The following is a 25990-nucleotide window of genomic DNA, read 5'->3' on the forward strand; positions in this document are numbered from 1 at the left end:
AACCTTTTTGCCTACAATCCTGTTTGCATTTTAATCCTCTTGTCAAATGACGAAAATTTAAAATATAATTATAGGAGAGGAAATAGATAACATGTTTTCCTTTTGATGGAGTTTTTTTATTATTGGTAGGATTATAAAATATGATTTCACATGAAGACAAATTCGTTTATAGTACTACTATAAGTTTGTAACTTAAAAAATAAAGGGGTTCTGAGAAATTCTACATGGTGTAGTTGTTATATATCTATCTTAATGTATTGGATTAATAATTATATATACTGCACCACCAACTACATTAATAGAAGTTACAACCTCCTGACAGAGATGACTAGGAAACTTTCACATAGTATGTTCTAGTTTTCAAAATGCAAATGAGATATTTTAAAGGAACATAGGAGCCCACTGGAAGAGCTCCAATGGTCAAACCTAAAATAATTTGAACAAAAAAATGAATAAATTAGGATAGGATTAAACTCAAACTATAAAATAAACATCCATGACTCCATGCTGATATAAATAAATTAATAAATTAATAAGTGGAGGAGCAGATACAGATCTCCTAGGCAGAATTCAAAATAATTTATGCAGACACTTTACCATCAAGGATGTGGAACACAGTACTTTACTCCTTGAATGGGCTATGCATAGTGAATTCCTTCCAAAAGTACAGTACTGAAAATGGGAAAGGACTCCCTCTTGCGAAAGCACCAGAATCACAACTAAATGCTAAACAATCATTGAAAGGAAGACACTGGAACTCACCAAAAAAGATACCCCACATCCAAAGACAAAGCAGAAGCCGCAATGAGATGGTAGGAGGGGTGAAATCTCAATAAAATCAAATCCCATAACCACTGGGTGGGTGACTCACAAACTGGAGAAAAATTATACCACAGAAGTCCACCCATTGGAGTGAAGGTTCTCAGCCCCACGTCAGGCTTCCCAACCTGGGGGTCCGGCAGTGGGAGGAGGAATTCCCAGAGATTCAGACTTTGAAGGCTCGTGGGATTTAATTGCAGGACTTCAACAGGAGTGGGGGAAACAGAGACTCCACTCTTGGAGGGCACACACAAAGTAGTGTGTGCATCAGGACCCATGGGGAAGGAGCAGTGACCCTATAAGAGACTGAACCAGAACTACCTGCTAGTGTTGGAGGGGTTCCTGCAGAGGTGGGGGGTAGCTGTGGCTCACCATGGGGACAAGGACACTGGCAACAGAAGTTCTGGGAAGTACTCCTTGGCCCTCCCAGAGTCTGCCATTAGCCCCACCAAGGAGCCTGTGGGCTCCGGTGCTGGGTCGCCTCAGGCCAAACAACCAACAGGGAGGGAACTCAGCCCCACCCATCAGCAGACAAGCAGATTAAAGTTTTACTGAGCTCTGCCCACCAGAGCAACACCCAGCTGTACCCACCACCAGCCCCTCCCATCAGGAAGCTTGCACAAGCCTCATAGATAGCCTCACCCACCGGAGGGCAGAGAGCAGAAGCAAGGAGAACTACAATCCTGCAGCCTTTGGAACCACATTCACAGAAAGATAGACAAAATGAAAAAGCAGAGGACTACATACCAGATGAAGGAACAAGATAAAACCCCAAAAAACAACTAGATGAAGTGGATATAGGCAACCTTCCAGAAAAAGAATTCAGAATAATGATAGTGAAGATGATCCAGGACCTCGGAAAAACAATGGAGGCAAAGATCGAGAAGATGCAAGAAATGTTTAACAAAGACCTAGAAGAATTAAAGAACAAACACCTACAAGAATTAAAGAAAAAACAAACAGAGATGAACAATACAATAACTGAAATGAAAAATACCCTAGAAGGGGTCAATAGCAGAATAAGTGAGGCAGAAGGATGGATAAGTGACCTGGAAGACAGAATGGTACAATTCACCACCACAGAACAGAATAAAGAAAAAATAATGAAAAGAAATGAAGTCACTCTAAGAGACCTCTGGGAAAACATTAAACGCAGCCACGTTTGCATTATAGGGCTCCCAGAAGGAGAAGAGAGAGAGAAAGGACACGAGAAAGTATTTGAAGAGATAATAGTTGAAAACTTCCCTAACATGGGAAAGGAAATAGTCACCCAAGTCCAGGAAGGGCAGAGTCCCAGGCAGGATAAACCCAAGGAGAAACACAGCAAGACACATAGTAGTCAAATTGACAAAAATTACAGACAAAAAAAAATTATTAAAAGCAACAAGGGAAAAACGACAAATAACATGCAAGGGAACTCCCATAAGGTGAACAGCTGATTTCTCAGCAGAAACATTACAAGCCAGAAGGGAGTGGCAGATATATTTAAAGTTATGAAAGAGAAGAACCTACAATCAAGATTACCTGGCAAGGATCTCATTCAGATTCAACAGAGTAATCAAAAGCTTTACAGACAAGCAAAAGCTAAGAGAATTCAGCACCACCATACCAGCTCGACAACAAATGCCAAAGGAACTTCTCTAAGTGAAAAACACAAGAGAAGAAAAGGAACTACAAAAACAAATGCAACACAGGTAAGAAAACGGTAATAGGAACATACATAGCTATAATTACCTTAAATGTGAATGGATTAAATGCTCCAACTAGAAGACACAGGCTGGCTGAATGGATACAAAAACAAGACCTGTAAATATGCTGTCTACAAAAGACCCACTTCAGACCTAGGGAAACATACAGACTGAAAGTGAGGGGACAGAAAAAGATATTCCATGCAAATGGAAATCAAAAGAAAGCTGGAGCAATTCTCATATCAGATAAAACAGACTTTAAAATAAAGAATGTTACAAGAGACAAAGAAGGACACTACATAATGATCAAGGGATCAATCCAAGAAAAAGATATAACAATTATAAATATATAAGCACCCAACACAGGAGCACTTCCATACATAAGGCAAATGCTAACAACTATAAAACAGGAAATTGACAGTAACACAATAATAGTGGGGGACTTTAACACCTCACTTACATCAATGGACAGATCATCCAGACAGAAAATTAATAAGGAAACACAAGCTTTAAATGACACAATAGACCAGATAGATATAATTGATATTTATAGGACATTCCAACCAAAAGTGGCAGAATACACTTTCTTCTCAAGTGCACACAGAATATTCTCCAGGATAGATCATATCTTGGGTCAAAAATCAAGCCTTGGTAAATTTAAGAAAATTGAAATCATATCAAGCATCTTTTCCGACCACATGGTATGAGATTAGAAATAAATTACAGGGAAAAAACCGTAAAAAAACAGAAACACATGGAGGCTAAACAATACACTACTAAATAACCAAGAGATAGCTGAAGAAATCAAAGAGTATATCAAAAAATACCTAGAGACAAATGACAACGAAAACACTATGATCCAAAACCTATGGGAAGCAGCAAAAGCAGTTCTAAGAGGGAAGTTTATAGCAATAAAATCCTACCTCAAGAAACAAGAAAAATCTGAAATAAACAATCTAACCTTACTAAAGGAGCTAGAGAAAGAAGAACAAACAAAACCCAAAGTCAGTAGAAGGAAAGAAATCATAAAGATCAGAGCAGAAATAAATGAAACAGAACAGAAGAAAACAATAGCAAAGATCAATAAAACTAAAACCTGGTTCTTTGAGAAGATAAACAAAATTGATAAACCTATAGCCAGACTCATCAAGAAAAAGAGGGAGAGGACTCAAATCAATAAAATTGAAATGAAAAAGGAGAAGTTACAATGGACACCGCAGAAATACAAAGCATCCTGAGAGACTACTACAAGTACCTCTATGCCAGTAAAATGGACAACGTGGAAGAAATGGACAAATTCTTAAAAAGGTATAACCATCCAAGACTGAACCGGGAAGAAACAGAAAATATGAACAGACCAATCACAAGCACTGAAATTGAAACTGTGATTAAAAATCTTCCAACAAACTAAAGTCCAGGACCAGATGGCGTCACAGGTGAATTCTATCAAACATTTAGAGAAGAGCTAACACCCATGCTTCTCAAACACTTCCAAAAAATTGCAGAGGTAGAAACACTCCCAAACTCATTCAACGGGGCCACCATCACCCTGATACCAAAACCAGACAAAGATACTACAAAAAAAGAAAATTACAGACCAATATCACTGATGACTATAGATGCAAAAATCCTCAACAAAAGACTAGCAAACAGAATCCAACAACACATTAAAAGGATCATACACCATGATCAAGTGGGATTTATCCCAGGGATGCAAGGATTCTTCAATACACACAAAGCAATCAATGTGATACACCATATTAACAAATTGAAGAATACAAACCATATGATCATCTCAATAGATGCAGAAAAAACTTCTGACAAAATTCAACACCATTTATGATGAAAACTCTTCAGAAAGTGGGCATAGAGGGAAACTACCTCAACATAATAAAGGCCATATATGACAAACCCACAGCAAACATCATTCTCAATGGTGAAAAACTGAAAGCATTTCCTATAAGATCAGGAACAAGACAAGGATACCTACTCTTGCCACTATTATTCAACATAGTTTTGGAAGTCCTAGCCATGGCAATCAGAGAAGAAAAAGAAATAAAGAGAATACAAATTGGAAAAGAAGAAGCAAAACTGTCACTGTTTGCAGATGACATGATACTATACATAGATAATCCTAAGATGCCACCAGAAAACTACTGGAGCTAATCAATGAACTTGGTAAAGTTGCAAGATACAAAATTAATGCACAGAAGCTCTTGCATTCCTATACACTAAAAATGAAAGACCAGAAAGAGATATTCAGGAAACAATCACATTCACCACTGCAGCAAAAAGAATAAAATACCTAGGAATAAACCTACGTGAGGAGGTAAAAGATCTGTACTCAGAAAACTATAAGACACTGATGAAAGAAATCAAAGATGACATAAGCAGATGGAGAGATACACCATGTTCTTGGATTGGAAGAATCAATACTGTGAAAATGACTACACTACCCAAAGCAATCTACAGATTCAATGCAATCCCTATCAAATTACCAGTGGCATTTTTTACAGAACTAGAACAAAAATCTTAAAATTTGTATGGAGACACAAAAGACCCCCAAGAGCCAAAGCAATCTTGAAGGAAAAAAACGGAGCTGGAGGAATTGGACTCGCTGACTTCAGACTATACTACAAAGCTACAGTAATCATGACAATATGGTACTGGCACAAAAACAGAAATATAGATCAATGGAACAGGATAGAAAACCCAGAGATAAACCCACACACCTATGGTCAACTAATCTATGACAAAGGAGGCAAGGATATACAATGGAGAAAAGACAGTCTCTTCAATAAGCAGTGCTGGGAAAACTGGACAGCTACTTGTAAAAGAATGAAATTAGAACACTCCCTAACACCATACACAAAAATAAATTCAAAATGGATTAAAGACTTGAATGTAAGACCAGACGCTATAAAACTCTTAGAGGAAAACATAGAACACTCTTTGACATAAATCACAGCAAGATCTTTCTTGACCCACCTCATAGAGTAATACAAATAAAAACAAAAATAAACAAATGGGACTTAATGAAACTTAATAGCTTTTGCACAGCAAAGGAAACCATAAACAAGACGAAAAGACAACCCTCAGAATGGGAGAAAATATTTGCAAATAAATCAATGGACAAAGGATTAATCTCCAAAATATATAAACAGCTCATGCAGCTCAATATTAAAACAACAAGCAACCCAATTAAAAAATGGGCAGAAGACCTAAATAGACATTTCTCCAAAGAAGACACACAGATGGCCAACAAACACATGAAAAGATGCTCAACATCACTAATTATTAGAGAAATGCAAATCAAAACTACAGTGAAGTATCACATCACACTGGTTAGAATGGGCATCATCAGAAAATCTACAAACAAGAAATGTTGGAGAGGGTGTGAAGAAAAGGGAACCCTCTTGCACTGTTAGTGGGAATGTAAATAGATACAGCCACTGGAGAACAGTATGGAGGTTCCTCAAAGAACTAAAAATAGAACTACCATATGACCCAGCAATCCCACTACTGGGCATATACCCTGAGAAAACCATAATTCAAAAGGACACATGTACCCCAATGTTCACTGCAGCACTATTTACAATAGCCAGGTCATGGAAGCAACCTTAATGCCCATCAACAGACAAATGGATAAAGAAGATATATACAATAGAATGTTAGCCATAAAAAGGAATGAAATCAGGTCATTTTTAGAGAAGTGGATGGACCTAGAAACTGTCATACAGAGTGAAGTAAGTGAGAAAGAGAAAAACAAATATCATATATTTACGCATATATGTGGAATCTAGAAAAATGGTACAGATGAACCAGTCTGCAAGGCAGAAACAGAGACATAGATGTAGAGAACAAACGTATGGACACCAAGGGGGGAAAGCGTGTGGCGGGGTGGGGGGTGGTGATGGTGGTGGGATGAATTGGGAGATTGGGATTGACATATACACACTAGGATGTATAAAACAGATAACTAATAAGAACCTGCTGTATAAAAAGTAAGTAAAAAAAACCAAACAAAAAAAAAGAAAATGGGAAAGGGAGGGAAGAGTAACTTTACATTGTAGAAACCTTAGGGATTAAGGTCCACATTAACAGTCATAAGTCATCTTGATGTCAGCTAGCACCCTAATATGAAGTGATGAAAATGGTAGTTTATCTCTGTGGTCTTCCCGTGTTCCCAAAACCCATAACCCCAACATAATCATGAGAAAATCATCAGATAAATTCCAACTGAGGGACATTCTACAAAATGCCTGACCAGTATTCCTCAAAACTATCAAGATCATCAAAAACAGGGAAAAGCTGAGAAAAGGTCACAGCCAAGAGGAGTCTAAGGGACAGAAAGACTAAATGTAATGTGGCATCCTGGATGGGATTCTATACAGAAAAAGGACATAAGGTAAACACTAAGCAAATATCTGTAAAGTATGGACTTTGAATAAGAATAATGTATCAATATTGGTTCATTAACTGTAACAAGAGTACCATACTAACATATGGTGCTAGTAATAAAAGAAACTGGGTGTGAAGCATATGATATCCCTGTGTACCAGCTTCACAATTTTTCTGTAAATCTAAAACCATTCTAAAAAATAAAGGATATTAAATGGAAAAAAAAAAACAAAAAACATTATCCAGTTTTCAACATCGGAAATCTTGTTCTCACCCACTATCCATGCATTTCTTGTACCAGGTAACCACTGGTATTACACACTCAAGTTATTATATCAGCTGAGAAAGTGCAGTGGGCAGTAAGAACATTCCTGGAAACCCTTCGTTCACAGGATGCTAGCAATAATATACTGAGAATCATCTAAATATATCACAGTAAATTAAAACTATATGTATTGTCAACTGCACTTCTCCTTTACCAGGTCCCTAAAATGCCTGCAACTATGCTAAGGCCACCCCACACGAGTGGAAGTGTGGTAGAGTAGAAGTCAGTTAGAAAAGAGGCCGTGTACTTAACAGACTGCAGTTAAAATATATTATTTCTGTAATTTTTTTTAACATCTTTATTGGAGTATAATTGCTTTACAATGGTGTGTTAGTTTCTGCTTTATAACAAAGTGAATCAGCTATACATATATATATATCCTCATATCTCCTCCCTTTTGCATCTCCCTCCCACCCTCCATATCTCACCCTTCTAGGTGGTCACAAAGCACCGAGCTGATCTCCCTGTGCTATGTGGCTGCTTCCCACTAGCTATCTATTTTATATTTGGTAGTATATATAAGTCCATGCCACTCTCTCACTTCGTCCCAGTTTCCCCTCCCCCCCCCCGTGTCCTCAAGTCCATTCTCTACATCTGCGTCTTTATTCCTGTCCTGCCCCTAGGTTCTTCAGAACATTTTTTTTTTTTTAGACTCCATACATATGTGTTAGCAAACGGTATTTCTTTCTTTCTTTCTGACTTACTTCACTCTGTATGACAGTCTCTAGGTCCATCCACCTCCCTACAAATAACACAATTTCGTTTCTTTTTATGGCTGAGTAATATTCCATTGTATATATATACCACATCTTCTTTATCCATTCATGTGTCGATGGACACTTAGGTTGCTTTCATGTCTGCAGTGAACATTGTGGTACATGACTCTTTATGAATTATGGTTTTTTCAGGGTATATGCCCAGTAGTGGGATTGCTGGGGCATATGGTAGTTCTATTTTTAGGTTTTTAGGGAATATCCATACTGTTCTCCATAGTGGCTGTATCTATTTACATTCCCACCAACAGTGCAAGAGGGTTGCCTTTTCTCCACATCCTCTCCAGCATTTATTGTTTGTAGATTTTTTGATGATGGCCATCCTGATTGGTGTGAGGTGATACCTCATTGTAGTTTTGATTTGCATTTCTCTCATGATTAGTGATATTGAGTATCCTTTCATGTGTTTGTTGGCAAACTGTATATCTTCTTTGGAGAAATGTCTATTTAGGTCTTCTGCTCATTTTTGGATTGGGTTGTTTTTTTGATATTGAGCTGCATGAGCTGCTTGTAAATTTTGGAGATTAATCCTTTGTCATTTGATTCGTTTGCAAATATTTTCTCCCATTCTGAGGGTTGTCTTTTCGTCTTGTTTATGGTTTCCTTTGCTGTGCAAAAGCTTTTAAGTTTCATCAGGCCCCATTTGTTTATTTTTGTTTTTATTTCTATTTCTCTAGGAGGTGGGTCAAAAAGGATCTTGCTGTGATGTATGTCATAGAGTGTTCTTCCTATGTTTTCCTCTAAGAGTTTTATAGTGTCTGGCCTGATATTTAGGTCTTTAATCCATTCTGAGTTTATTTTTGTGTGTGGTGTTAGGGAGTGCTCTAATTTCATTCTCCTACATGTAGCTATTCAGTTACCCCGGCACCACTTATTGAAGAGACTGTCTTTTCTCTATTTTATATTCTTGCCTCCTTTATCAAAGATAAGGTGACCATATGTGTGTGGGTTTATCTCTGGGCTTTCTATCCTTTTCCATTGATCTATATTTCTGTTTTTGTGCCAGTACCATACTGTCTGGATTACTGTAGCTTTGTAGTATAGTCTGAAGTCTGGGTGCCTCCAGATCCGTTTTTCTTTCTCAAGATTGCTTTGGGTATTCAGGGTCTTTTGTGTTTCCATAAAAATTGTGCAATTTTTTGTTCTAGTTCTGTGAAAAATGCCATTGGTAGTTTGATAGGGATTGCATTGAATCTGTACATTGCTCTGGGTAGTATATTTTCACAATGTTGATTCTTCCAATCCAAGAACATGGTATATGTCTCCATCTGTTTGTATCATCTTTAATTTCTTTCATCAGTATCTTACAGTTTTCTGCATACAGGTCTTTTGTCTCCTTAGGTAGGTTTATTCATAGGTATTTTATTCTTTTTGTTGCAGTGGTAAATGGGAGTGTTTCCTAAATTTCTCTTTCAGATTTTTCATCATTAGTGTATAGGAATGAAAGAGATTTCTGTGCATTAATTTTGTATCCTGCTACTTTACCAAATTCATTGATTAGGTCTAGTAGTTTTCTGGTAGCATCTTTAGTATTCTCTATGTATACTATCATGTCATCTGCAAACAGTGACAGCTTTACTTCTTCTTTTCCAATTTGGATTCCTTTTATTTCTTTTTCTTCTCTGATTGCTGTCGCTAAAACTTCCAAAACTATGTTGAATAATAGTGGTGAGTGGATAACCTTATGTTGTTCTTGATCTTAGTGGAAATGGTTTCAGTTTTTCACCATTGAGAACGATGTTGGCTGTGGGTTTGTCATATATGGCCTTTATTATGTTGAGGTAAGTTCCCTCTATGCCTACTTTCTGGAGGGTTTTCATCATAAATGGGTGTTGAATTTTGTCAAAAGCTTTCTCTGCATCTATTGAGATGATCATATGGCTTTTCTCCTTCAATTTGTTAATACGGTGTATCACAATGATTGATTTGCATATATTGAAGAATCCTTGCATTCCTGGAATAAACCCCACCTGATCATGGTGTATGATCCTTCTAATGTGCTGTTGGATTCTGTTTGCTAGTATTTTGTTGAGGATTTTTGCTTCTATGTTCATCAGTGATATTGGCCTGTAGTTTTCTTTCTTTGTGACATCTTTGCTTTTGGTATCAGGGTGATGGTGGCCTCGTAGAATGAGTTTGGGAGTGTTCCTCTCTCTGCTATATTTTGGAAGAGTTTGAGAAGGATGGGTGTTAGCTCTTCTCTAAATGTTTGATAGAATTCGCCTGTGAAGCCGTCCAGTCCTGGGCTTTTGTTTGTTGGAAGATTTTTAATCACAGTTTCAATTTCAGTGCTTGTGATTGGTCTGTTTATATTTTCTATTTCTTCCTGATTCAGTCTCGGAAGGTTGTGCTTTTCTAAGAATTTGTCCATTTCTTCCCCATTTTATTGGCATATAAATTGGTTTTTGGTTACTTCTCTTTCATTTCTAATTCTACTGATTTGAGTATTCTTCCTTTTTTTCTTGATGAGTCTGGCTAATGGTTTATCAATTTTGTTTATCTTCTCAAAAAACCAGCTTTAAGGTTTATTGATCTTTGCCATCATTTCCTTCATTTCTTTTTCATTTATTTCAGATCTGATTTTTATGATTTCTTTCCTTCTACTAATTTTGGGGGTTTTTTGTTTTTCTTTCTCTAATTGCTTTAGGTGTAAGGTTAGGTTGTTGACTTGAGCTGTTTTTTGTTTCTTGAGGTCGGACTGTATTGCTATAAGCTTCCCTCTTAGAACTGCTTTTGCTGCATCCCATAGGTTTTGGGCTGTTGTGTTTTCATTGTCATTTGTTTGTAGGTATTTTGTGATTTCCTCTTTGATTTCTTCAGTGATCTCTTGGTTATTTAGTAGCGTATTGTTTAGCCTCCATGTGTTTGTATTTTTTACAGTTTTTTTTCCTGTAATTGATTTCTAGTCTCATAGCATTGTGGTTGGAAAAGACACTTGATATGATTTCAATTTTCTTAAGTTTACCAAGGCTTGATTTGTGATGCAAGATATGATCTATCCTGGAGAATGTTCCATAAGCACTTGAGAAGAAAGTGTAATCTGCTGTTTTTGGATGGAATGTCCTATAAATATCAATTAAGTCCATCCTGTTTAATGTATCATTTAAAGCTTGTGTTTCCTTATTTATTTTCATTTTGGATGATCTGTCCATTGGTGAAAATGGGGTGTTAAAGTCCCCTACTATTATTGTGTTACTGTCAATTTCCCCTTTTATGGCTGTTAGCATTTGCCTTATGTATTGAGGTGCACCTATGTTGGGTGCATAAATATTTACAATTGTTATATCTTCTTCTTGGATTGATCCCTTGATCATTATATAGTGTCCTTCTTTGTCTGTTGTAGTAGTCTTTATTTTAACATCTATTTTGTCTGATATGAGAATTGCTACTCCAGCTTTCTTTTGATTTCCATTTGCACGGAATCTTTTTGAATCCCCTCACTTTCAGTCTGTATGTGTCCCTAGGTCTGAAGTGGGTCTCTTGTAGACAGCATATATATGGGTCTTGTTTTTGTATCCATTCAGCCAGTCTGTGTCTTTTGGTGGGAGCATTTAATCCATTCACATTTAAGGTAGTTATCAATATGTATGTTCCTATTACCATTTTCTGAATTGTTTTGGGTTTGTTATTGTAGGTCTTTTCCTTCTCTTGTGTTTCCTGCCTAGAGTAGTTCCTTTAGGATTTGTTATAAAGCTGTTTTGGTGGCACTGAATTCTATTAGCATTTGCTTATCTCTAAAGTTTTTAATTTCTCCGTAGAATCTGAATGAGATCCTTGCTTGGTAGAGTAATCTTGGTTGTAGGTTTTTCCCTTTCATCACTTTAAATATGTCTTGCCACTACCTTCTGGTTTGCAGAGTTTCTGGTGAAAGATCAGCTCTTAACCTTATGGGGATTCCCTTGTGTGTTATTTGTTGTTTTTCCCTTGCTGCTTTTAATATTTTTTCTTTGTATTTAATTTTTGATAGTTTGATTAATATGTGTCTTGGCATGTTTCTCCTTGAATTTATCCTGTATGGGACTCTCTGTGCTTCCTGGACTTGATTGACTATTTCCTTTCCCATATTAGGGAAGTTTTCAACTATAATCTCTTCAAATATTTTCTCAGTCCCTTTCTTTTTCTTCTTCTTCTGGGACCCCTATAATTTGAATGTTGCTGCGTTTAATGTAGTCCCAGAGGTCTCTAAGACTGTCCTCAATTCTTTTCATTCTTTTTTCTTTATTCTGCTCTGCAGTAGTTATTTCCAGTATTTTATCTTCCAGGTCACTTATCCGTTCTTGTGCCTCAGTTATTCTGCTATTGATTCCTTCTAGAGAATTTTTAATTTCATTTATTGTTTTGTTCATCATTGTTTGCTCTTTAGTTCTTCTAGGTCCTTGTTAAACGTTTCTTGTATTTTCTCCATTCTATTTCCAAGATTTTGGATCATCTTTACTATCATTATTCTGAATTCTTTTTCAGGTAGACTGCCTCTTTCCTCTTCGTTTGTTTGGTCTGGTGGGTTTTTACCTTGCTCCTTCATCTGTTGTGTGTTTCTCTGTCTTTTCATTTTGCTTAACTTACTGTGTTTGGGGTCTCCTTTTCGCAGGCTGCAAGTTCATAGTTCCCGTTGTCTTTGGTGTCTGCCCCCAGTGGCTAAGGTTGGTTCAGTGGGTTGTGTAGTCTTCCTGGTGGAGGAGACTAGTGCCTATGTTCTGGTGCCTGAGCCTTGTCTTTCTGGTGGGCAGGACCGTGTCTGGTGGTGTGTTGTGGGGTGTCTGTGACCTTATTATGATTTTAGGCAGCCTCTCTGCTAATGGGTAGGGTTGTGTTCCTTTCTTGGCATGGGGTGTCCAGCACTGTAGCTTGCTGGTTGTTGAGTGAAGCTGTTTCTTAGCGTTGAGATGGAGATCTCTGGGAAAGCTTTCGCCGTTTGATATCACATGGGGCCAGGAGGTCTCTGGTGGACCAATGACCTGAAATCAGCTCTCCCACCTCAGAGGCACAGGCCTGACACCCGCCCGGAGCACCAAGACCCTGTCAGTCACACGCCCAGGTACGTGGGGAGTTTCTTGCCTTTTGGGAAGTCTGAGGTCTTCTGCCAGTGTTCAGTAGGTGTTCTGTAGGAGTTGTTTCACATGTAGATGTATTTCTGATGTATTTTTGGGGAGGAATGGAATCTCCACATCTTACTCCTCTGCCATGTTAAAGTTCCATCTATTCAAAATGTGATCTTAAGACCAGCACATTGGAATCATCTGGCAGCTTGTTAAAACTGTAGAATCTCAGGCCAGACCTACTGAAGTGGAATGTGCATTTTCACAGAATCCCCAGGTGATTTTTATGCAAATTAGAATTTGAGAAACACCATTTTAATTCAAACCTGAGCAGAGTTACTGTCATAAAGCCTTTTTTTTTTTCTTTTCCTTTGTGCTTCATCTCGTTTCACTTGTTCACAGGGTGCTTCATGCAGAGGCCTTGCACCCACCACTTCAGAGTGCCTAGTGAGAAATGGCTGCACTGACACCTTAGCTCGGGGCTGGGCCGTGTGCGGAAGTGCTGCCCCTGACACTGCAACTCAAGATCTCTGTAAATTTTTAGAAGTAGATGACAGTTTCTGGAAATGTCAGAGTATTGTATAGAAAACTAAAGCATCTCCCAAAGACAATTATACTTTCTAGCTAGACAAATTATTTTTTAAAGTAACTGTGAAGACACTGTAGGGCGACCAAAACTAGGAGGAAACCAGAGGGTACCTAATCCTTGAAAGAATGGAAAGAGTGTGGGTGAAACTCAGATCTATTTAGTTTTTCTACTAAACAATGTCCATTAAATATATCTCAAGCAAACAGTGAAGTCGTAATGGGCTGAGAAGTCAGAAGCCAGAGTTTAAGATCAAAAGCAGCTGGAAAGTGAGAAAAAATACCACAAAAAAGTGAATAATAAATGGAGGTGCCCCAAACTTGCATACAGACTCCCCCCAGGCCCTTGGCTGCTTCTTGAACTGTGCACACATTGGGCGAAAGCCCCAGGGTGTTCAGGAAAACAACAGCTTGAAGGTTGAGAGAACTGAGTAGAGATCACAGCAGGCACTGAGTTCTAAGGAGACAAAATTCAGTGTTTAAAATTCAAAGTCTTTTTGAATAAATTAATAAGGTGATTCTAAAACTTACATGGAAATGCATAAACTTAGGACAGCCAGGACAATCTAGAGAAAAATTGAACAAATAGGAAGTGTGTTTGGTTCTGGGTGTGGGCTATAATAGATAGGGGCACAAGAAAGCTTGCTGGGAGGATGGAAATGTGCTATATCTCAATATGATTTGTGGTTACACGTGGATATAAGTTTGTCAAAATTCATTGAACTCTACACTTTCAAGCTGTGCATTATATTTTTGCAATGTATTCTTCAACTAAATAGAATATTGGAATAAGGTCATTTCAACATATTCCATGCCATTGAACGAACTCACGTGAGTTAGGATCCCTGAACCTTAGCCTTCAATAGCTTCATGAAAAAAACCTGTCTTTGTGGTCATCCCATTTTGTCCTCCCATTTGTGTCCATGTAGCCACTGCTGTGGGTATCTCAGGTCTGGGCAGCTACTTGGTTAGTTCCACTATTTCCACTTCCCCACTTAGTGGCCTTGTGAAGAGTTGTCTGATCTTGTGCTCTCCTGGAGCTCTAAGAAATTTAGCATGGTTGTGACATGCTCCATCTCTGCGCTTTTCTGTGGAGCAGGAAAAATCGCTGGGACGTGATGTGGTATGAGGTTGACAAGATACAACCATCTGCTCGGACATATCATGCTAACACTTTTCTACTCTGATTTGATGGCGGGCTTTGGGGAACTCTGGGCTCTTGCAGCTTCTCCAGTGCCTAGCAGCATTTCAAGAGCACAAGCGCACTATATCCTTGGATCACCAAATGTGTTATTTTTTAAAAATTATTTCTTCTTTAAGTGGGCTTATCTAAAAGGCAGAAGAGTACAGGGAATAAGAATCTCTTCAGTCTCTCAGCTCTTTCCTTGGGGGTGAAGCTTAGAGAGTTTTGAAGCCTCATTCTACTTCTTAATATCTATGTGCCTGGGAAAGATAACCTATTTCAGGTCTCTGTAAGGTTTTATAAACTCAGAGGTAAGGCTCTATAAAATGTGTATAATCATAGAACATCTCTCCTAGTGTTTTTCAGAGGAGTAAATAAAATAATGTAAGCTATTTACAAAAATTTCTATTATAGGGTAAAAAAACAAAATAAAATTACTATTATTAGCTACTCACTGGACTATAGTTTAAGAAAGAAAGGGGGATTATTCTTATTGGAAATTAAAAAATTCTGTGGTGTCTTACTGTTCCTGAGGTATTGGGCATAAAATACCCTAGCTACAGCTGAATAAGGGACAATAAGTAGAGGGGCAACAACACATTAGTTTAATATATAAAAATATTACTCTGATTCACTCTCCACGCCATAGTTTCCTATGTAGAGAAAATAATATACTCATAAAGTTAATGTAAGGATTACATAGGAAAATAATGCATTCAAATTTCTTACCACGATGACTGATATATAGTAAGCACTCAATAATGTTAAGTGAATTGACTTGTACAATCATCGTTTCTCATGAATTCAGAGGAGAAGAACACATATAGGAAAACGTTTATCAAGAATAAAATGTAACAACGGCCAATTGCATAGTTATTTCCAAAAACTGACCTAAGTAAATTAGCCATCTAATAAGAATAGTGAGCCACCACCTTTCTAACTTAATGTTAACTTACACTAACATACTACAATCTATTACATAAAGTCCTATTACACTAATCTTCTGAGGTAATCCTCAAAACCTGTGAGATAGATATTATCTCTCTTTAATGAGAGGTTACAAGTCCTGCAGAGGTGACACACAGCTAAGTGTCAGAGCTGGGATGAAAATCCATGAATTTAGATTCAAAGTCTCTGGACTTTTCCACCAATCCAGAAATTTATCATATGCAAAAATAGAGCAAGCTATTTCTGCCGCTTCCCAACTTTTCCTATTAGGACTCCCCTGAGACCTCTCACTCTTATCCAAGTTCTTTCTGGCTTAGTCTTCCATGAACGTTTTTGTGCCTTATCTTTTTCTAATTAGTTTTGAAACAGAATGATCATGTGTATTCTTTTCACTGGATCTGAGCTACTGCAGAGCCTGAAAGAAAGGTGACAATATATTGTGAGGATGGGAGGTATGAGCACTTAAGAAATAAATGGAATTCAAATGTGTATGTCGGTTCAGAATGGGCAGGAAAGAACCAAGAAAATGGTTTTCGTTTATATTCCTTTTAATCAAAGCCTGCATTGGAGGAGATGAGGTCCATCCCTCAAGGCAGAAGGCTAAGGGCTCTGTAATCACCAGATATTAATCTATGGTAGAACAGACTCTACTGTCTACCTCTTTCCTAAAATGGGGAAAATTCATCTTTTAAAGACACATCTCTAGTTTACCTTCCAGACAGACAAAACTTTATATCTGGTAACACTGATATTAATTAATTTTATCAGATCTCATTGCCAGGATTCATTTGTTTCTTTGTATATAAATACTGTAAAATCACTAAGACATTAACCAATAATGAAAATTTGCATAAAAATAGAGAACTTGTGTACCAGGGTGATAAGTACAGTACTTAGCAGCATAAGAAATATTTTCTGTATTAGTATTGGTATATGAGAAGTTAAAATTGATTTGTCCACCATGGCTTCATTGAATTTTTAATGTTTTGATCAACTTATTATGATATTACAGTTTTGGGTGAATTTTAATGAGTTCAAGTATTCATTAGGATACAATATAATTATTTCCATGGAAGTATGTGCTTTGGTTCAGTGATATTTTATTGAATCATATAATTATGAAATCAAATGCAGCATCATAAACATCCAGAATTGAAGAGAAATGTAGCATTATACACTGAAATCCTGGCATTTAAATTCAAAATTAAGTATTACTAACACCTTTGTTGGAGAGGACAATGTAAAGTATCTGAATCATGTCTTGCTGTCACAGGAAAAAATGCATCCCAAATAAGTTTTTAATAATTCATGCTTCAAAGTCACCAGTGACATAAAATAACATGGTGAAGATGTCTAAATTTTATTATAAAACAAAACTTTCTCATTGGTTAGTATTTTTTAAAAAAGGAGAAAAAGGAAACCTACCCACTATAGACCTAAGTAAAAAGATGACCGTGGGTGAAGATGTAATTTATAAATTGTGTAAAGTATAATCAATTCAATTGTAATCAAGAATAAGACCAGGGCTTCCCTGGTGGCGCAGTGGTTAAGAATCTGCCTGCCAATGCAGGGGACATGGGTTAGAGCCCTGGTCCGGGAAGATCCCACATGCCGCGGACCAACTAAGCCTGAGAGCCACAACTACTGAGCCCGAATGCCTAGAGCCTATGCTCTGCAACAAGAGAAGCCACTGCAATGAGAAGCCCGCACACCACTACAAAGAGTAGCCCCCGCTCGCCACAACTAAAGGAAGCCCACACGCAGCAACGAAGACCCAATGCAGCCAAAAATAAATAAATTAATTAATTAATTTAAAAAAAAAGAATAAGACCAAAACCACCAGTGGGAGTGGCCTAAAACTGTGATTAAAAATAATGTTAAATGTGGCTGCTCTGCAAAAAAAAAAAAAAAAAAAAATTAAATCTTACTTAACTCCTGAGTGTCAATTTCAAGAGGTTTCCACTGGCTAAGACTTTGTAATCGGGGCTGTTTCTTTACTGAAGTAGAAATAAATTTTTCAGATACCTGTGTTATCCTTTGGGTCCTTCCTGGTTTCTGTAGTGGAATGGCTAGATTGATCTGGGTCCAGATTCGTGACAATTAAAGCATGACAGGATCTCACTGGCATTTTGGGGTGAAGAGCTGATACCTGTTGTCAGAACCCATGTCCCAGCCATTTGCCTCTTTGTCCTGCTTTCAGATTTGAGCTGCTGGCAACTCTGCGTCACCTCACAGGGCACAGGGAGAGATTCTGGGTCTACTGAGGGTCACATGGGGGCCAAAAGATGTGACCAACAGTGTCACTTTTGGACCTTCTCATGTGTCTCCTACTGCCTCATGGCCTATTCAGGGGCAGAGGAGAGGCCTTCTCTAGTGGGAAAATCTTCAGTTTGTTCTCTTGAGGTCTACATTTTGATATGTCCTAAGGAATTCAGAAAAACGGGTTCTTCTTCACAAAGCCTGGCATTCAAGGGCTTTTCTGATGCACATCCAAAAATCCTGTTTTGGATACCATCGGTAAAATAATAAACTCTTTGCTCCAACAATCCTTATGCCTTATCCTTCAACCCTCTTCATCGCTTTTCTCCTCCTCCCCACAGAAGAATGCCTCAGGAAACCATGGAGAAGACTGGTATATGAAACTGCACAAGGAAAGCCCATACTAATAGATATATAAAATATTAATATATATTATTACCTTTGTTATACATGTATAAATAATTCTTTATTAAATACCTTTGCTGGAAATATTGCTTTGAATTTCTGACTAATTTTGTACTTAGTTATTTACAAGAAAAATGATTTGCTTATCCTGTAGTAAACTTTATAATATTTAAAAAAGTATTGTTAAATTGCATTCCAGAAAGCTTGTGTGAGGAAGCCAAACTGAGCCCATCCTGACCAACCTTATCTTGGCCAGTTGAGGGTGGTAGGGAATGAGAGGGAGAGACAATGAGAGGTTTTGAGAGAGTTGTGCTTCATTGTATGTATTTACATAAAAGGAAGTTGAACACTGGCCTCTTTTTTGAGGATCATTACTCACATTTTTGTCTATTCTTAACTGTGGCAACATTTAAGACTGGTGTTATTGTGCTTTTGTTATCAACTTTTATGAGCTCTTTATACATTAAGGGTATCAAATCTTTGTCATATTTATTACAACTTATCATTTTCCTTTAGTTTTAGATTTTACCTTTCTGATGGTATTCTTTATTATAATTGCAATTTTCATAATCCTTTTACACTTTAAGTCCTGCAAGTACATAAACCACAACTGTCTTATTCTTTAGTTTATCCTAAGTACTTTAAAACAGTAACTATAAATACTTGTTACTCAATAAGTATAGCAACCTAAGGTGAGCTAAAAGTAAGGAATCAAAACATGAAAAAATAAAGATTTACTTTTTGCTATGTAGAACGATTTGGCTGGCTTAATTTTGTTCTTTTCAATTGTAAGAACAATTTGGACTTTTAATACAAATTACTAGAACTTCAAAAGGGAAATGGAAAGAGGTTGAATAGTTTCACAATCAAATATAATTTTTTTTTGTATTATCTCTATTTCGCTATGAATGTATTTTGCATTTCATTTATATTTCTTTGTACCTGTGAACATATTGAATGTGGAAACAATTATCCTTTTTATTTTTATCTTTTAAAATTAATTTATTTATTTACTTATTTTTGGCTGCGTTGGGCCTTTGTTGCTGCACGCGAGCAGCAAGCGAGGGCTACTCTTCGTTGCGGTGCGTGGGCTTCTCATTGCAGTGGCTTCTCTTGTTGCGGAGCACGGGCTCTAAGCGTGTGGGTTTCAGTAGTTGTAGCACGCAGGCTCAGTAGTTGTGGCTCGAGGGCTCTAGAGCGCAGGCTCAGTAGTTGTGGTGCACGGGCTTAGTTGCTCCGCAGCAGGTGGGATCTTCCTGGACCAGGGATCGAACCCGTGTCCCCTGCATTGGCAGGCAGATTCTTAACCACTGCACCACCAGGGAAGCCCTGTCCTTTTTAAAACTAAGTATATATAACACTGATTTGGGATTGATGTAACCTTCCTAATATAAATGATCATTTCATGTGACTACATTTTGTTTACAAATTTGTGTTACTAACTCCTTCCCCAAGTTCTGTAACCTTTCAATTCTTAATATTGGGATTAATTTCAGAAAGTAGTGTTAAAAGATAAACTGAGGCATATTAAAAATTTTAAGAATTTATTTGTGCAAAAATTAATTCAAATCAGGGAGTGCTAAATGGGAAGTGGTTAGAAGTGTTCCACTGAGAGGAACTTGGGGGAGAGATTTTATAGAGAAAAGGCAGAGGCAAAGTTAGGAAATCATTGACTGCAATAATTTAAAGAGTAGTTGGCTCTTTGTGACTGGTTGTCCTTAGGTTTCAACTTTGTAACCTTAAGGCATTTACAGGCTTAGAGTCTGTTTTGCTTATGTCGACCACCATGGCACTAGAACCAGGTCACTCTAATGACCTCCTTGTTTAATTAACAGTGGTTACACTTTTCTTAAAAATATGTATTCAACTGATAGCAATTGTAATTTTAGTACTAACTGATTAAGAAAATTGATAATGCCAAATGAATTTGAGTATATATATCAGCAAATCAATATGTATATCAGCGTACACTTGAAAAATGAGATATCCAGTCTATAGTCATGGCACATGGATTTATAGACCCCTTCCAATACCTCTCTTAACCTCAGTGTCATTCTCTCACTCAAACCCCCATGTATGGCTCACACATTATGAACCACTGTTTGAAGAGGATAAGTGCATGTCAGTCATCCCCCAAATTTATAATCCTATGAAAATGAACAATCATCACTTTAAAAATGGTTGATTTGTCTGCTGTTTTTCCTCAAAGCATAATTTTCTCATTCCCAAAGCAGAAAGTTATTTCCTACTTGTCAATCTTTCAAGATTAAAAACGGCTTTAGTGTACTGCAAAACCCAATGATAATTTGAAGAATTATGGGCTGGCTTCTTCACCCCAAATCTATGTAGGATACTCTGACATATGTTACTATGGAGAGGACAGTTGGCACTTTTAAAAAACAAAAGAAGAGCATTTTGTTTTTTCATGAAGGAGACATTTCAATATCTTAAGTGCTCATTTGCAACCACATAAAATGTTTTCTTTTTCTTTAAATGTCAAGGTGATGTTTTTGTGATAAATGTAAAATCAAATTCACAGCTCATTCTTTATACCTTAAGTGACTTTAGCAGGTGGGAGACAAACAATTATAAGTAGGCATTCCTGAGGCTAAAGCAAAAACACCTTTACCTTTAGAACTTAAATTCTTATATAAGTGGTAATAATTTAAAAAATATTTTTCTGCTCTAAATATTTTTAAGGTGCAAAATAATACTAAAGTACCAAGAAGGCATTCACACACTCACAGCAAATTTAACTGCATATCCAGTAGAGAAGCAGCTATATTTAAGTATGACTATCATTACTCAAATAATCAAATTTATTTTAACTGCTAAAATTACACTAGCAATAATAGGTCTTATACTTTATCATTCACCACATATCCAAATTACATATTATCAGAGTTATTTTGCTCACAACAACTGTGGGAAGTATGTAGATTAAGTATTATTGTCCTCATGAAAATTCCAAGGCAGAGAGAATGGAGGGCCCAGCTGTAAATCAAACAGATAATTAACGGTAAAGATAGGACCAGAATCAAAATAAATCCATTCTCTGCCAAGCTTTTATTCAACCAGAGTACCTCTCTCTATTGGCAATAATATAAAATGCTTTATTATATTTAATATTTATAGAGAAAGTCTTAATTCTATAGTTGATGTTCTACATAAAAAAGGTTAAAAAAGATTATGAACATTGTTGCCAGGAAAATAGTTATATCATATCAACATTAATATAAATGATAATATTATGCTGGGTAGGGGTTGCCCTCCTCTCCGCCCACCTCCCCCTCACTCCCCGCATGGCTCCAGGCAGATCTGCTTTCACAGTTTCAGCTTCAGGTCACCTGGCCTGAGGTGATGGCCCTAATGATATCTGAATCACCTTCAGGGCCATTCTCCCCTTTTCTTGAAGAATAGCACACATTCACAGCTAAAAAATTCTGTCATCCGGTTCTATAAAATCAAAAAAGTCCAGCAGCCTTCCTTCACTCTGTCCCGTTTTCTCCGTTCTTTAATCCCATCTGGCATTATTTCTGCTGGTATAATCCCATCTCTGATCCTGGCCTCTACTTGATGGCTGATTAAGTCCATGGTTTGTATACACTCTGATCTCCTCATCAAAATGCTCAGTTACACTCTCAGTGTCCTCTTCAGAATATGCTTTCTCATTTTTTTGCAATATGTATAGGCTGAGAATTTTTCAAATCTTTAAGTTCTAGTTTCTTTTTGCTCATTGCTTAACAATTCCTTCTTCAATTTATTTCTCTCTTGCATTTTACTATCAGCAGTCAGGAGAAAACACGCCGCTCCTTCCACACGTTGCTTAGAAATCTCAGCTAAATATCCAGTTTTATCACTCTCAAGTCCTATCTTCCACAAGACACTAGAACACAGACACAACACAGCCAAGTTCTTTGCCACTTTATAACAGGAATCACCTTTTTCTCCATTGTCCAACAACATGTTCCTCATTTCCATCTGGACCTCGTCAGAATGGCCTTTACTGCTGTCAACTAAAAAATTATTCACAACCTAAAAGTTGAGAGTTATGTTTTATTCGGTGGAGATTTTTAGGACTTCAAGCCCAGGAGGCAGCATCTCAAGTAACCCTGAGAGAACTTCTCCGAGGAGGTGATGGGGGAGCTAGGATATATAGGAGTTTTGCAACAAAGGGCAGGTAGTCGGGAACATCAAAAGATTACTGTTAATTAAAGAAAACCATGTGCCTCTTGGCCATCTGTATGTCTTTGGAGAAATATCTATTTAGGTATTCTGCCCATTTTTTGATTGGGTTGTTTGTTTTGATGACATTAAGTCTCATGAGCTGTTTGTAAATTTTGGAGACTAATCCCTTGTTGGTCACATCATTTGCAAATATTTTCTCCCAATCTGTGGGTTGTCTTTTCATTTTGTTTGTGGTTTCCTTTGCTGTGCAAAAGCTTTTGAGTTTAATCAGGTCCCATTTTTATTTTTGTTTTTATTTCCATTATTCTGGGAGACAGACTGAAAAAGATATTGCTGCAATTTATGTCAGAGAGTGTTCTGCCTATGTTTTCCTCTAGGAGTTTTATAGTGTCCCATCTCACATTTAGGTCTTTAATCCATTTTGAGCTTATTTTTGTGTATGGTGTTAAAGAATGATCTACAATGAGATATCACCTCACACCAGTCAAAATGGCTATCATCAAAAAATCCACAAAGAATAAATGCTGGAGAGGGTATGGAGAAAAGGGAACCCTCCTACACTGTTGGTGGGAATGTAAATTGTACAGCCACTATGGAGAACAGTATGGATAGAGCTACCATATGACCCTCCTGGGCATAAATTGGGAAAAAAAAACATGGCCTGAAAGGATGCATGCACTCCAATGTTCATTGCAGCACTGTTTACAACAGCCAAGACACAGAAGCAAACTAAACGTCCATCAACAGAGGAATGGATAAAGAAGATGTGTTACATATATAATGGAATATTACTCAGCCATTAAAAAGAATGAAATAATGCCATTTGCAGCAACATGGATGGGCCTAGAGATTGTCACACTGAGTGAAGTAAGTCAGACAGAGAAAGAAATATCATATGATATCCCTTACATGAAGAATCTAAAAAGAAATGATACAGATGAACTCATTTACAAAACAGAAACAGACTCATAGGCTTAGAGGACGAACTTATTGTTACAGGGGGGAAGGGTGAGGGGAAGGGATAGTTAGGGAGCTTGGGATTGACATGTACACACTGCTATATTTAAGATGGATAACCAACAAGGACCTACTGTATAGCACAGGGAACTCTGCTCAATGTTAGGTGGCAGCCTGGATGGGAGGGGAGTTTGGGGGAGAATGGATACGTGTATATGTATGGCTGAGTCACTTTGCTGTGCACCTGAAACTATCACAACATTGTTAATAGGCTCTACCCCAATATAACATAAAAAGTTTAAAAAAAATAAAGAAAGAAAACCAGATATATGAAGTTAAAGAATTTAGCACTCTTCTATGCGTGGGAAGATGCAAGAGTCTGGGCTCACTGAAATCATCCCTTTGATCTGCACCTCAGCCATCTGGGGCCTGTGTTTTCACATCCTGAGTTTCCTCACTGTGGGGAGTGGCCGCAGTCTGATGGCTGCTAGATGGCAGGTACTCTTTCCTTCCTGAGTCTCCTCAGGGCTCAAGGGCTCACGCTGGAGGGCTGCAATCACTGATGACTGTGACATCCTTTGCTTACTGATGTGGCAGGCAATATTCCATTTATCACTGTCTATATTTCTACCAACATTCTATATACATGATTACTTTTGTATTCTCTAAGAAGATGGAAGATGTATTCTCCTTTCCTTTCTGAACTCCCAGCAGGATCACTTTTAACAGTCCGTAGGCTTTTCCTAACATGCACCTCAAAACTCTTCCAGCCTCTAACACAACTTCCACATTTTTAGGTATTTGTTACAGTGGCACCCCACTTCTTAACTACCAAAGTCTATCTTAGTTCAGGCTGCTATAACAAAATACCATAGACTGGGTGGCTTAATAAACATTTATTGTAACAATATTGATATGATTATCATGTCAATATTGATGTAAATGAGAATACTGTTGCATATGAAACTGCATATATCATATTATAAAATCAGTGTTTAGGGACTTCCCTTGCGGTCGAGTGGTTAGGACTCCACCCTTCCATTGTAGGGGGCCTGGGTTTGATCCCTGGTCAGGGAACTAAGATCCTGCAAGCTGGACTGCATGGTCAAAAAAAAAAAAAAAAAAAATTACGTATTGAATGGGGATTAAAACTAATTTAAAAAGTTGTTTAAAAATCATGTACGTTTTGGCAGCACATACACTAAAATTGGAATGACTCAGAGAAGATTAGCTGGGCCCTTGCAAAAGAAGACACACAAATTCATGAAGCACTCTGTGTATTTTGTGAAGCATGTACTCTTAGAGATTATTGTTTCATTGTAAATCTGAAAGCGATCCTGCAAGACATTCAATGGTGGATAACCACTTTTAGAGGAAGTAGGTTAATAATTTTTATACTTTAAAGTAATTTTTAAAGTTTAAATTTTGCATTTTAAGTGCTAAAAGTGACCTATTTTATTTTCTGAATTAACACTACGTTCCCCTGTATTTTACCTTTTTCTCCTGAAGTGAATTTAGAATTAAATAATATTTTAATGTGGTGTTATTACAGTGTAGTATAGAGATATTGTATATAATCCACCAACTCATTTGTCATCTACTGGAGATTTCCAAAGGGAATAAAAAATAATTTAGACATTAAAAAATAGGTATTGATAGGACCTGCAGATTATCATACTAAGTGAAGTAAGTCAGACAGAGAAAGACAAATACCATATGATATCCCTTATATGAGGAACTAAAACAAAATGATACAAATGAACTTATTTACAAAACAGAAACAGAGTCACAGACTTAGAGAACTGAATTTATGGTTACCAGGGGGGAAGGGTAGGGATGAGGGATGGATTGGGAGTTTGGGATTGACGTGTACACACTGCTATATTTAAAATGGATAACCAACAAGGAACTACTGTATAGCACAGTGAACTCTGCTCAATACTCTGTAATGACCTAAATGGCAAAAGAATTTGAAAAAGAATAGATATGTGTATAACTGAATCACTTTGTTGTACACCTATAACTAACACAACATCGTTAATCCACTATACTCCAATATAAAATAAAAAATTTAAAAAATATTGCAGAAGCATCATACATTTTACAAGTATATTAATCGATAGTGTGAAACAATAAAGAGGTACCTTGATCATAACAATTTATTTTGTTCTTTAATTATTTGTTACCTGCTGCATCTGACTTTTCTATATATATGTTCACATCCAGAGAGGCAAAATTTTAAATACCAATTTATAATTAATTTGAAAAATTTATTATACCTTTATCATTGTTTGAGCTCCAGAATTCCTTTTGAGAATTCATCACTGAAAAGGTGTTGAGGTGAAAGAAAAGGTGAGAAGGAAAGGTAATTTTAGAAATATCAGAAAAATGTACCGTACATTGCAATGTCAGTTTGGAAAAAT

General features: G+C 37.1%; 1 non-coding gene across 1 annotated transcript; it reads left to right on the forward strand.

The window, feature by feature from the left end:
• The first annotated feature begins 24746 nt into the window (after window positions 1–24746).
• Window positions 24747–24850, forward strand: LOC133076710 (U6 spliceosomal RNA). Its single transcript, XR_009697598.1, has one exon. It is a non-coding gene; the product is annotated as a U6 spliceosomal RNA (small nuclear RNA).
• Window positions 24851–25990: the final 1140 nt, after the last annotated feature.

The sequence above is a fragment of the Eubalaena glacialis genome, chromosome 16, assembly GCF_028564815.1.
Source record: "Eubalaena glacialis isolate mEubGla1 chromosome 16, mEubGla1.1.hap2.+ XY, whole genome shotgun sequence".
Lineage (NCBI taxonomy): Eukaryota > Metazoa > Chordata > Mammalia > Artiodactyla > Balaenidae > Eubalaena > Eubalaena glacialis.